The sequence below is a fragment of the Anastrepha ludens genome, chromosome 2, assembly GCF_028408465.1.
Source record: "Anastrepha ludens isolate Willacy chromosome 2, idAnaLude1.1, whole genome shotgun sequence".
Taxonomy (NCBI): domain Eukaryota; kingdom Metazoa; phylum Arthropoda; class Insecta; order Diptera; family Tephritidae; genus Anastrepha; species Anastrepha ludens.
In genome coordinates, this window is record NC_071498.1 from 120,194,606 (window position 1) to 120,207,359 (window position 12,754).

Consider the following 12,754-nt stretch of genomic DNA (forward strand, 5'->3'; position numbering starts at 1 on the left):
GCCTCTTTATCCAGTTTGGAGAAGGCAGAACTAACAGCGCGGTTGTTAAGGCCGATGTTGTCGATAACATCGGCATACGCCAACAATTGTACGCTCTTATAAAATATTGTGCCTGAGCGATTAAGTTCTGCGGCTCGTACGATGCTCTCCAACATCAGGTTAAAGAAGTCACACAACAGCGAGTCACCCTGTCTGAAACCTCGTTTGGTATCAAACGGCTCGGAGAGGTCCTTCCCAATTCTGACGGCGCTGCTGGTGTTGAGCAACGTCATCTTACATAGCCGTATTAGTTTTGCGGGGATACCAAATTAAGACAACGCGGCATACAGGTAACTCCTTTCCGTACTGTCGAATGCAGCTTTGAAGTCGACGAAAAGATGGTATGTGTCGATTCTCCTATCATGGGTCTTTTCCAAGATTTGGCGTATTGTGAATATTTGGTCGATGGTAGACTTTCCAGGTCTGAAGCCACACTGATAAGGTCCAATCAGTTGGTTGACGGTGGGCTTCAGCCTTTCACACAATACGCTCGCTAGAACCTTATAGGCGATATTTAGAAGACTAATCCCGCGGTAATTGGCACAAATTGCAGGATCGCCCTTTTTATGGATTGGGCAGAGCACACTTAAATTCCAATCGGCAGGCATGCTTTCATCCGACCATATTTTGCATAGGAGCTGATGCATGCACCTTACCAGCTCCTCGCCGCCATGTTTGAATAGCTCGGCCGGCAGTCCGTCGGCGCCCGCGGCTTTGTTGTTCTTTAGCCGTGATATTGCTATTCTCACCTCGTCATGGTCGGGTAACGGAACGACAATTCCGTCGTCAACGATTGGGGTATCGGGATCTTCACATTCTCTATGATATGCGCAGCTGTTACTGATTAACAGGTTCGAGAAGTGTTCCCTCCACAATTTAAGATTGCTTTGTACGTCAGTCACCAGATCGCCGTCTTTGTTCTTACAGGAACCTTCTATCATTTCGGTTTTTATTGCCCACAGCGTGTCTCGAAACTGGGTTCTACCATTCGGCTACGACGACAATAATAATATTGGTTCTTGTTGTTATTGTACGAACAGATTTACGCTATAAAATATTTCCTATAATGCTGCTGGAGTGCTGGAGCCCTTAGAGGGATAAAAATCCGGTTCATTCGGGTAACGTCTTATATTCTCCACATTTTACAATTTAAGATAATTTTTACAATATTAATTTGAAAAAATAGGCTTAAATATTTCTTATATGTATTAAATATATCCTAAATAAATAAATTTAAAAAAATATATAAGGGTTTTTCAATAACAGACTATCGAGAGATGATTAAGGATTTTTTGTGACCGAAATTGGTTGGTATTGATCTGGACAACGTTTATTTTCAACAACACGGCGCTACGTGTCACACAAGCAACGAAACCATTGATCTTTTACGGGAAAAGTTTTCGGACCCTGTTATCTCTCGAAGAGGTGATCACAATTGGCCACCAAAATCTTGTGATTTAACACCTTGTGACTTTTTTCTTTGGGGCCACGTGATAGAGAAAGTCTACGCCAACCGCCCAGGGTCGATTCAAGACCTCAAAGATGGCATTCGTGAGGCTATCGAGGATATGGGGCAGCCACTTTTCAATTCGGTTATGGAAAATTTAATGAAAAGGATATTGTCCGGTAAGCGTGGTTGTTGTGGTCATCTGCCTGATGTTATTTTCCACTATTAACGGCATACCTTCCTCTTTGTAATGAAATAAATATCCGATCATTTATATTAAAAAATAGCATTTTTCTTCGAATATCAAAATAACACCTCATATTAAAAACCCCTTTATATATTTAAGAAAAAATTCAATTCATATGTTATGTCTCTAAAAGAGATTATATTTTAGTTGTCCATATTTCAGTGATTGAAACTGTAACATAATTTATGACTCAACCGAATATATGAACATTTACAACAAAAAGGAAGGTGATATGCGCGGCGCAAACAAATGTTAATGTACACATACACATGCAAAAGTTGATACCAAGTCACACAAGTGTAGCAACAGCAGTCGCTACTAGTTTCAAGCTGAGGTGCCATTAATCTTACAACGCTTGAGATAGAAGAAATATGGCTTGCGTAGATGCATGCACCTGGAAGAACTATCGGAAAGAAACGGGGACAGAGGCAGAGGGCGTGAGTGTGTGAGCGCAGTGAATTCAGCTGCAGTGCCATGCACAAGGAAAATTTGGCTTGCCTTAGCGGGGAAGTATCATCACCGTCTTGCCTTCCTGTTGAACAATCTGAAAGTTCCTTGCGCAACGAAGCTGTGCGTCTGCATAGCTTGCAAAATGATAGCAAAAATGTGGTTAAATAAAACACTCCGCAATGAGCACACCAACACACGTGTGCACTTCTCGGAAGGTGACTCTTTAAACTGGCTACGGCGGCAATCATATGGTATGCGAAGCAGCTGAAGTTAACATGTGCCGGTGTTCAGTTGTAAGAAACTTTGCGTTAGATTTTTACTTTTCCATAAGTTTTCTTCAGGGGCAAATATGAATAATGATGCCATGTTTCATTTGTGTCAGTTGATTGAAGTTAAAAAATTTGCAATAACCACCTTGAAATATGCGCGAAATTCTAGTGTAATCGTGCTGAGGTGCAAATTGTGCAAGTGAAAGACTTTTGATTGTAGTAAATTTCAGAAAGAGTGTAAAATCAAAGAAAATGTTTGTACAAAATCAGAAGCAGCCCCACACTTTGTAGTTGTGCCACCAATAAGTAAGCGGAATCAATTTTAATTTAAACTAAATTTGTATTCAGAGTATTAAATTTGTACTCAGTAGTATTTTGACATTGAAATAAGTTTTCTGAAAATGGTTTTGGTTCAAGCGCAATACACATGCATACAAAAACACAATTTTTGGAAAAACGAATTCTATCGACGGAATATGTCATAGGTTTATTGGTAGGAATATTAATACTGTGGTAAAAGCCGATTTGGGTCTAATGGCAATATGATTTGAAAAATTCCGAAAACTACATATATATGTATGTATATATAATATAATTGGCGCGTACAACCATGTGTTGAGCTTCTCCTTCTATTTGTGGTGTGCACTTTTTGTTAATTTTGGTGTTTCAACGAGATTCGAACCTAAGTTCTCTATGAAACCGGAATGGTAGTCACGCACCAAACCATTCGGTTACGGCGGCCGCCTACACAACTGGGCAGCTAATAATTCAGTTAGTTTTTAATTATAAATTTTCATAGTTTTAACCACAACGTCTTTCAAAAAGTTTCTAATTTCTGCTACTACAATATATTTGTAAAAAGTCATTCAAAATTAATCTTATTTGTTATTATTTGTAAACTCGCATGGAAAAATAAAAAAAATTCATATCAAAAAAGTTACACTGTACAACAAAATCCATTTTTTATTTACATCAAAAAAGTAACACAATATATTGTAAAAAGTTACAATTTACAGCGAGACCTAAAACTTTTTAAATTAAAAATGTTACACTACACAACACAATTTAAGTTTCTTAAAAAAAAAAAACCAATGGAGGAGTTACACCGTATAACAAAATACACTATTTTGAAATTAGAAAGTTACACTGCACAACAAAAAACAACTTTTTCCAAAATAAAAAAATTAGACTATACGAGAAAAACCAATCTTTTCAAAATAGCAAACTTAAACTGTACAACAAAATTTAACTCTTTAATTAAAGTAACACCGTGAAACAAAAATCAAATTTTTCAAAATAAAAAAGTTGCACTGTAAACCCAAAATCCAACTTTTCTGAAATAAAAAAGTTACACACTGCAACAAAATTGAATTTTTTCTAAAATAATAAGGTTACACTATACAACTAATTTAACTTATTAAAGTATGTTTACATACAATATATCCTCAAATTACGTTATGGAACAAAACTAAACTTTTTCTAAAATAAAAAAATACACTGTGCTACAAAAACCAACTATTCCGAAATAAAAAAGTTGCGTACTACAACAAAATCGGAATTTTTCTAAAATAATATCGTAACACGACCAACACTGCTGAAAACAACCTAACTTTTTCTAAAATAAAAAAGTTTCACTGTAGAACAAAAACCTACTTTTTCCAAAATAATAGCATTACAACGCACAACAAAATTCCACCTTTTTAAACTAAAAAATGAAACAGCGTAAAACAAAATCCATCTATTTTCAAAATAAAGAAGCTACACTGTGCAGCAAAATTTAACTCTTGAAATTAAAAAATTACCGGAAATTAAGCTATGCAACTAAATCCAACTCCCTTTGAAATAAAAATAAAAAAAAGCAAATCTTCTTCTTCTTGATTGGCGGGCTTAATAAAGTGCGCCAGTCACTTCTTTCTCGTGCTTGTTGTTGTTGTTTTGACAGAAATAGAAGCCCCGTCAGTGTAGAGTATAGCATGCTGTTTCGACGGGTTGGGTCCAGAGGGAGAGGGGTGCTGGTGTAGGTTTTAGAGGGCAAGTGAAAAGGTGGTTACTGTCGTGCGGGGTACCTTCACAAAGGTCGTTTACTAACTAATAAACACTAAACACTGTCTGGTCCAGTAGATTTCTGTCAGTTTTGTCCTGGATCTCGTCGGCATCGTTTAAAAGGTGTTTCCTGACGTGCCTAGAAGGCGGCTCTAGCTCAAGCAGGTGTCTGCAAGGATGAAACCTACGGTAGCACCGTAGCAGGAACTGCTTGCTGAGCAGTTTATTGTGCTCCATTACAAGGAGCATTTGAGCCTAATTGTAAAGGTGTTGAATAGGGGGCATCAGGATGCAACCTGTCGGTGTTCAAATGGCAGTATTTTGGCAAGTCTGCAGCTTTATCGACAGCGTGTCACTAGTTCCAGGCGACCAGACAGGCGTAGCAAAGTTTAGAACCGGGCGAACAATTGTCTTAAAGGTTGATAGCAACAGTTCTTTGTCTTTGCCCCAAGTGCTGCCGGCAAGCGATTTGAGGACCTTGTTGCGGTTTTTGGACTTTACTGGCAATTGCGGTTGTGTGCGCTGGGAAGGAGAGCAAACTGTTACGCCCAAAATTTTGGGATTGCTTACAGACGGAATTGCTGTGTCATCGACTTTTACCTTGAGGAACAGTTTGACCTCCTCTTTCTCGTGCTAACCGGTGCCAGTTGGTCACGCCAAGTAAAGCCAAATCTCTCTTCAACTGATCTTTCCTACGCAGAGGGAAAGGTCTCCTCTTCCTCTGCTACCACCAGCTGGCACCGCATCGAATACTTTCAGAGCCAGAGTGTTTGCATCAATTTAAATCTACTTATTTAAAATAAAAAAGTTACACCATTCAACAAAACCCTAATTTTTTATATTAAAATGCAACACTTTCAAAACTCAAAGTGATATGTTAACAGTATAACCGAGGTCTCCAATTATTAATCGATGATTTTTGAGCTCGAGGTCTTTGACTTTATTAACGGGGAGAACTTCGTCCTCACGCTTTATTATCATTGAATTATTTGTAAAATTTGTTGTTGTCATTATAGCAGCACTAACATGCCACATACATGCAGGGGGGAATGCTGCTAGAGTAATAGTACTTAGCCGGTTATAAGTCCGGGTCGTTCCGTTAACGTGGAGCAGACCATCCGGGGAACGTAAAATTTGTAAAAAATTGGTGTGACATAAGCAGACTACCGAAGGCAGGACTGCTGTTTCTGCAGCAGAAGCTTGATGTCGCAAATAAAATAAAAAATTTCATATATTTTTAATTTCGTTATTCTTTATAAAACAGGTTCGCCACTTCGAACGAATGTTAATATTGACATGGAATTTGATGCAAATTATCAACCTAAAACAAGACTGCCAGAATTTATGAGCCCGCGTATTTAAAATTTCCCTTTCTTTTTGTTCATAATGCAATCGCCATAAATTATGACTAAAGGCTGGCGAGGATATTAGATTTCCTTTCCAGCCAGCATTTTCTACAATTAACTGTTAAGCAAATAGTCCCTTGCATACCAAATTGTAATATTTCTAGGCAATTCCTTAAATAAGTTTTTTACCTCTTTTGTTCAATATTTTTTTTAACAAATTACAATAAGTTATATTCGGTTAAAATAATTACAATAGCCCTCACTTTCTCGCGTAATACATTTTAATAAAAAGTATACATAAAAATAACTCACCTTTAAAATTTCACCAATTCCAGCGAAGAGTTACTCTTAATTTTTTTTGTTTTATTTATTTACTGAGAAATTAAATTATTTGTATTTTGTTTAGGGTATTTCCCTTCTCTTCTATGTAATTATCAATTAATTTTTCATATTCATTTAATTATGATTTGGAATTTTTGATTCCGATTTTCTCAGAAAAGTATCAGCTTTTTGACCTCATGCAACCGGAACTGTAAAAAACAAGAAAACAAGTTAGAGATAAGAAATAATTCAAAGAAATTGTCAGTTGAAAAATCAAACAAATAAATATATTCTTATATATTTACTAAGTGCCATTATTGCGCTTTACAGTAGAGCCGAAAAATGTTTGAGCTACGAAAATATGTATAGGCAAGAGGTTCGCGAAATTACCCATTTCTATTAATTTGGGCTATAGAAACTTTTTATTATTATAAAAGATAGTCTGAGTTGTAGGAGAGAAGTTTTTGAGAACTGAAAGAGATAGATCTTTCATGCAAAATAATCAGTTTCTAATCTCTAAACTATACAATTAACACGGACAGTCCTCTACAGGGTAGCCAATATTCGACGGACCCATCTACCAACCCTGTATCTTTTGACAGAGACGTCAGATCGCTTAATGACATACCGCGTTGGAAGCGTCAGTCCAAGCAAATTTTTACCATGGGACAGTACACGCCATGCGAGCGCTCCCAAATTGTTAAAATTTACATTCAACAAAAGAAGTCAATTGTGAAAACTCAACGTGCGTATAAAAAATTAAATAATGTCAAAAGTGCGCCTTCTAAGAACACCATTAAACGTTTGTACGAAAGGTACGACCAAGGTTTGTAGAACCAAGCCGATCGGATCAGAATATTGCTCTTGTACGGGCCAGTGTTGAGACGTCGCCAAGGACATCCCAAAATCGCCGTTCTCAACAGTTGGGCATTGCTCGGACCACTTTACAACGAATTATCCGCATTGATTTGCATTTATTCCCGTATAAGATTCAATTGACGCAAAGATTGTTGCCTGCGGACAAGCCTCGTCGATAGGAATGGACCCAAAAAACACATGGGTCCATCGAATATGGGCAACCCTGTATACTGATGTATATAAATAGTGGTTCATTTTTCTTTTATTTTTTTTTTTGGTTTTTGTTTTTCGAAAATTTACGATTGTGTTTGTACTACGAACACACTTTACAGTAATATTATATAAGCTTATATTATATATGGTATGCCTTACTACGCAAAGAAGTTCGTTACAAGATTGATGACTTAATCCAGGCGCCATACGAAGCTTTTGAATGCCAAATTTTGCATTACGCAATCTTGTCAGAGCCGCCGTGAGGCAGGACCGCATTTTATCAGCGCTTCTTTTTCTGGTCGTTATTGATGAAATTCTAACACATTCAATTGATAACATAGAAAGAAGAGCATTGTTGAGGTTCCGTACTTCAATGGAATATCTTAAAAATTTAGATTTTGCCGACGGTGTAGTACTACTTTCTCAGCGCAGATCAGACAAGAAAGCAAACTGATCGTCCTTGTAAGGCACTCTAACATTACTAGACTCAAAACCAAAGAAAATAAAATATTTGGAGATAAATGTGAATGACGCGCCCTTCAATATTGGAGAGAACCCATTCACGGCAGACTAGGGATGCAAAATACGAGTAGATGCTTTCACAAGGCTGAAGAAAGCAAGCAACGGAAGCCTCTGACCAGCGTACCTGTTAAAACAAATCAGCGGGTCCACCAAACTTCGAATCTTTAATTCAAATGTTCAGTTTGTCCTTCTCTATGCTTGTGAAACTGGTGTCTACAAGCAGAAACCGTTCAAAAGCAGCAAGTGTTTGTAAACCGCAGCTTGGGGTACATCCTGCGCATTTGGTGGCCAGGCAATTGGATATCGAGCACCGACTTAAACCGACGATGACAAAAAAAAACCACTCGCGCAAGAAATCAAAGAGGGCAAGTGGAGGTGGTTCGGTCATACACTGCGCAAGGGAGATACGGAGGGAGATCAGCATGCAAGCACTAGACTGGAGCCCACTTCGTAAGCGAAACCGAAGCAGACCTAGGGGCTCATGGTGTCGTTTCATCGAAAGTGAGGTAAAAGCTGTGAGCAAAAACCTGAAATGGTAGCAAGCAAAATCAGGAAACAAAACGGAGTGGACACATTTTGCTTTAGCCATATACTCCGCAACGGAGCTCGAGAAACTATGATGATGATGATGAAACACCTAACAAAGGAGGAACAATGTTTTCATTTTTTTAAGTGAGTTATACATCAGTAAATATCATACTTTACTCAATATTTTTCTTTGGAAGCTCTGATTATTTTCCATCAAAGCATTTCCATATGCAAAAGCAAACCATTCTAAGTCCATAATATAATAAAGCGCTTTTTGGTGTTTTCAATTGAATCGAAATGAATTTCTGAAAAACCATTTCGAATTGGCCATCAAAAACAACTATCTGGAGAGGCCAGGCCTTTTGTTTATGCCGAGTGCCTTAAGATTTCCATCTACAGTTATCTAAATAGTGTCTAAGCGGTATAGCTGCATGAGCCGAGTCACTCATTCAGAAAAGTTGCGCTATCGTGTGCAGACGGATATTTCGATAGCTTTTCTGCCAATGCTTGTTTCGAATATTTTAATTATTGACGACACAATTTTCACGTGCTAGTTTCGTAATATTTATTGGCTCTTAGTTTAACATCATTTTTTCATGGCACCAACAGCACAGTAGCACCATCGCTCAATGGATATTTGACTTCGAAGTCGATGAGGTGGGATCGATGCGCATGACATGAAGTTTTCTACATTTAAGCCTGTCAAAATTGGCCAATTTTTCGTTCTCAGAAATGCTACTTGTCTTGTGGCGTGCAGAAAGTACTTGTGATACAGTTTATATAAGCTTTCTGGCATTGCCAGGCTTCAACTTCTATGCTTTACATTTTTTTTTGTATAAATCACATTAATATAAGACGGTTTGAAATTAATACTTGTGTTGTTGTTGTTGTGACAGCATAAAAATTCCCCATAAATATTTTGGGAATGCTGCTGGAATGAAAATTCTTGATGGGATTTAAGTCCAGATCGTTCCGGTAACGTAGTACCGACTGCCTTGAGAAAACTGCAACTGGCGTCACTACAAAAGATTCTGCGTGGTCGTTTTTGAACATTTGCCTCGAATTTTAACTCAATGAGGCCTCCTGTGTGGATCTTAGCCATCGATTTTTTTTCCTTGAACAAGACGCTATTGTGACTGCATAAAATATTGGTCATAATTTTAGGTTGCTGAAGAACGAGGACAAGACGAAGTAACTTATGTTATTAAATATACAATCGACACCCACATAACTGTTGAGTTATGAGTTTGAAGTAGTAAAGGATTTCGTTTATGTAGCAACCACCATTAACACCTATAACAAAACCAGCCTAGAAATCCAACGTAGTGCTACTCTCTTGCCAACAAGTGCTACTTTGAACTAAGTAGGCAAATGAGTAGTAAAGTCCGCTCTCGACGAACAGAACTTACACTCTACAAGGCTTTCATCGTGCCCGTCCTAACGTATGGCGGAGAAACTTGGACGATGACAACACCCGATGAAGCGACGCTTGGAGTGTTTGAGAGAAAGGTTCTGGGAAGATTTCTTGTCTTTGAACGTTGACAACAGCGATGAAACAATGAACTATATGAGCTTTACGACGACATAGACATAGCGCTGAGAATAAAGATCCAGCGGCTTCGTTTGCTGACTCATGTCGTTCGAATAGATGCAAACGCTCCGGCTCTGAAAGTGTTCGATGCGGTATCAGCTGGTGGTGGTAGAGGAAGAGGCCTGCTCTGCGTTCGAAAGATGAGATGGAGGAGGACTTGGCTTCACTCGCGTGCAACAAGCGCCGGTTAGCATGACAAAGAAGCGACTGGAGCGCTCGGTTAAACTCAGCCAAAATCGCGCCAATCAAGAAAAATAGGTGACAACTTGTGGCTAAGCCACATCTCATCAAATAATCTACAAGTTTTAATAAAGACCACAAACGTGTGGTTAGGTTTTTGATGCTGTTCGTTATCCGCCTCGGCTTTTGGTCGGACTTCTTTCGTTGGATAATGAAAAATTAAATAAATAATGAAATAAGATGAAAGAATAATAAGAATATTGTCTAACTCACTGAGAGGTAGAGAATAAACTTGTAATGCATCAGTTGAGTTTATAAGCACGACTTACTTGCTTTTATTAAATTATAATAAAAAACAAAATTTAACTCTCCTCCCTTGGCAGCGCTTAAAAGCGCTTCAAATAGATGATTATAACGTAAGGGACTAAAATTAAATTTATTAAACTTTTTTGCACAAAAAAACCCATTTCACCTCAGCAAGAATTATACTAATGAGTTCACAGTAAGTAACAAACTGTAATTTGCTAGACTATTTTTATTAAAACAGGTTCTTTCCTAAGTTAGTGTTGTGTATAACTGCGGTAGAAAAATGTATTTTTTGCTTAGTGTACAGTATGAAGCTGCTCAACTGTGCTGAGATGCAAATTTTCCATCATCCCCGAGATAACACTCCCAAGTTACAACTTTTATTAATCACTAATCTGAAATACAAACCAGTTGGAATTTCTAATGAATTTCTAAACCGCTTAATGTTAGTTAATATTCCCCATTTTTTATACTCGTGTAAGTCAGAGAGTATCGCTTTTGGGACTCTCTGTATGCCCTGTAGGGAAAACCTGAAGTAGTGGAATAATTTTAGTTCAAAACTAGAATGCTTTTTTCAATTGCGAAACACTTCGTTACTTACAATACATATGAGCCGATTTCTTTAAAAGTGGTTTAGGTGTTTTTTATTTTATATGGCGATATTCAAGGTTTTGCATTTGAATAATTTGAAAAATATAGGTATACGTGGGGGTTTCAATAAGCACTCGTATTGGAAATAAAGAAACCTTTAAAAAAAAAAAAAATATTTTTCAACATTATCCCCTTTTAGAAAGATAAACTTCTCCCAACGCTCTGGCCATTTTTATAACCCCTTCAACAAATAGGATTTGTCGAGCTCTCCAAAACACGCCTCTGTCCTAGCGATGACTTCCTCGTTTCAGCTAGATTTTTTCCCCGTGAGGCATTTCTTCATGTTGGGGAACAAGAAAATGTTGCAGAGAGCCAGATCGGATGAATATGGGAGGTGTGGCAGCAATTCATAACACAATTCATGCCGTTTGGCGGCGACAATGCCGGACGCAAGCGCTGGTACGTTATCGTGATGAAACATCACCTTCTTCTTCGCTAAATGCGGCCATGTCTCCTTCAATCTTTCGTGAAAGCGGTCCAATAACTCCAGTGATCGTGCTTCCTTTTTCTAAAAAATCCATGAGGATGACGCCGTTCGCATCCCAAAAAATTGTCGCCATGACCTTTCCGGCCAATAGGACTGTCTTCGCCTTCTTTGGAGCAGATTCACCGGGAGAAATCCATCGTTTTGATTGTTGCTTAGTTTCTGGTGTGTAATGATGAATCCAGGTTTCATCAACGGTGATAACTCGATGCAAAAATTCCTTCGGATCTCGCTTAAATTGCTCTAAACACTGCTTCGAAGTTAACAGCCGCATCCGCTTGAACAATCGCGGCACACATCGAGCCGACAATTTTTTCATCGCCAACTTATCATGTAAAATATTAATTGCCGTTCCGGTCGCCACATCTATGACCTCTGTCGACATTTCGGCCTTCGCGCACTTTCGTACATCGATCAGCGAGAATCATGTGGTGGACTTTTTGAATGACTTCCTCGGTAACCACGTCTGCCGGGCGTACTGGTCACTCCTCATCAGAAGCGGATGTTCGCCCACGTTTAAATTAGTTGAACCAATATCTAACTTTGGTCATAGATGACGAAGCGTACCCATAGACAGCATCGAACTTGGCTTTTACCTCCTCCCATTTTTTCCCATCCAAAAACAATCAGCGAATTACCGAGCAATACTGACCTTGTTCCATATTAACCAAAATCACGAAACATGACTTACTCAAATACCATACCTGCGAAATCCAAATTTATCAATCAGTCTAAAATTTGTTTTGCCGTTGTTCGATAGATGACAGCACACGATGCTATCACCAACTTCCCTCAGGAACGCCTTCTGTCATCAAACACGGGAACTTATTGAACTGCCCTCGTATGTTATTACATTAGTTGTCAGAAGAGAGGTTTTAAACCAGTGCTAGTATACATTCCTACAGAGTATCTTTGCTATCAGAATGCATACATACTAGGCCGGGTCGATTTGTGGGGAGGCAAAAAAATTGCCCATTGCTCTGTGAAAATCATATTCTAGGGATCAAAATAAGAAACTTTGCCGAAGGAACCATACCTCTAAAACGAATACTGATGTCCCCCAATTTGGGTCGAACTTTTTAGTTTCTTTTCTATAACTCACTTAAATTAATTTTTTCATTTACATATGTTCTGACTAAATAAATTTCTTAAGAGAAAAAATAGATATTATTATAAATAAATAAAAATAAACAAAAAACATAGCCATTTAGCTGATTTTTTCATGTAAAGGCCAAAAATGGTGATATTTTGAAATTGGG

The 12,754-nt window shown here is 38.1% G+C and overlaps 1 long non-coding RNA gene across 2 annotated transcripts in view; it reads right to left on the reverse strand.

Moving 5' to 3' along the window:
- Positions 1–12,754, reverse strand: part of LOC128855228 (uncharacterized) — a 91,466-nt gene that overhangs the window by 54,963 nt on the left and 23,749 nt on the right. For both annotated transcript variants that reach the window (XR_008453700.1, XR_008453701.1), the window contains exon 2: positions 6,154–6,371. This is a non-coding gene — a long non-coding RNA (uncharacterized LOC128855228). The remainder of the gene's footprint in view (positions 1–6,153; positions 6,372–12,754) is intronic.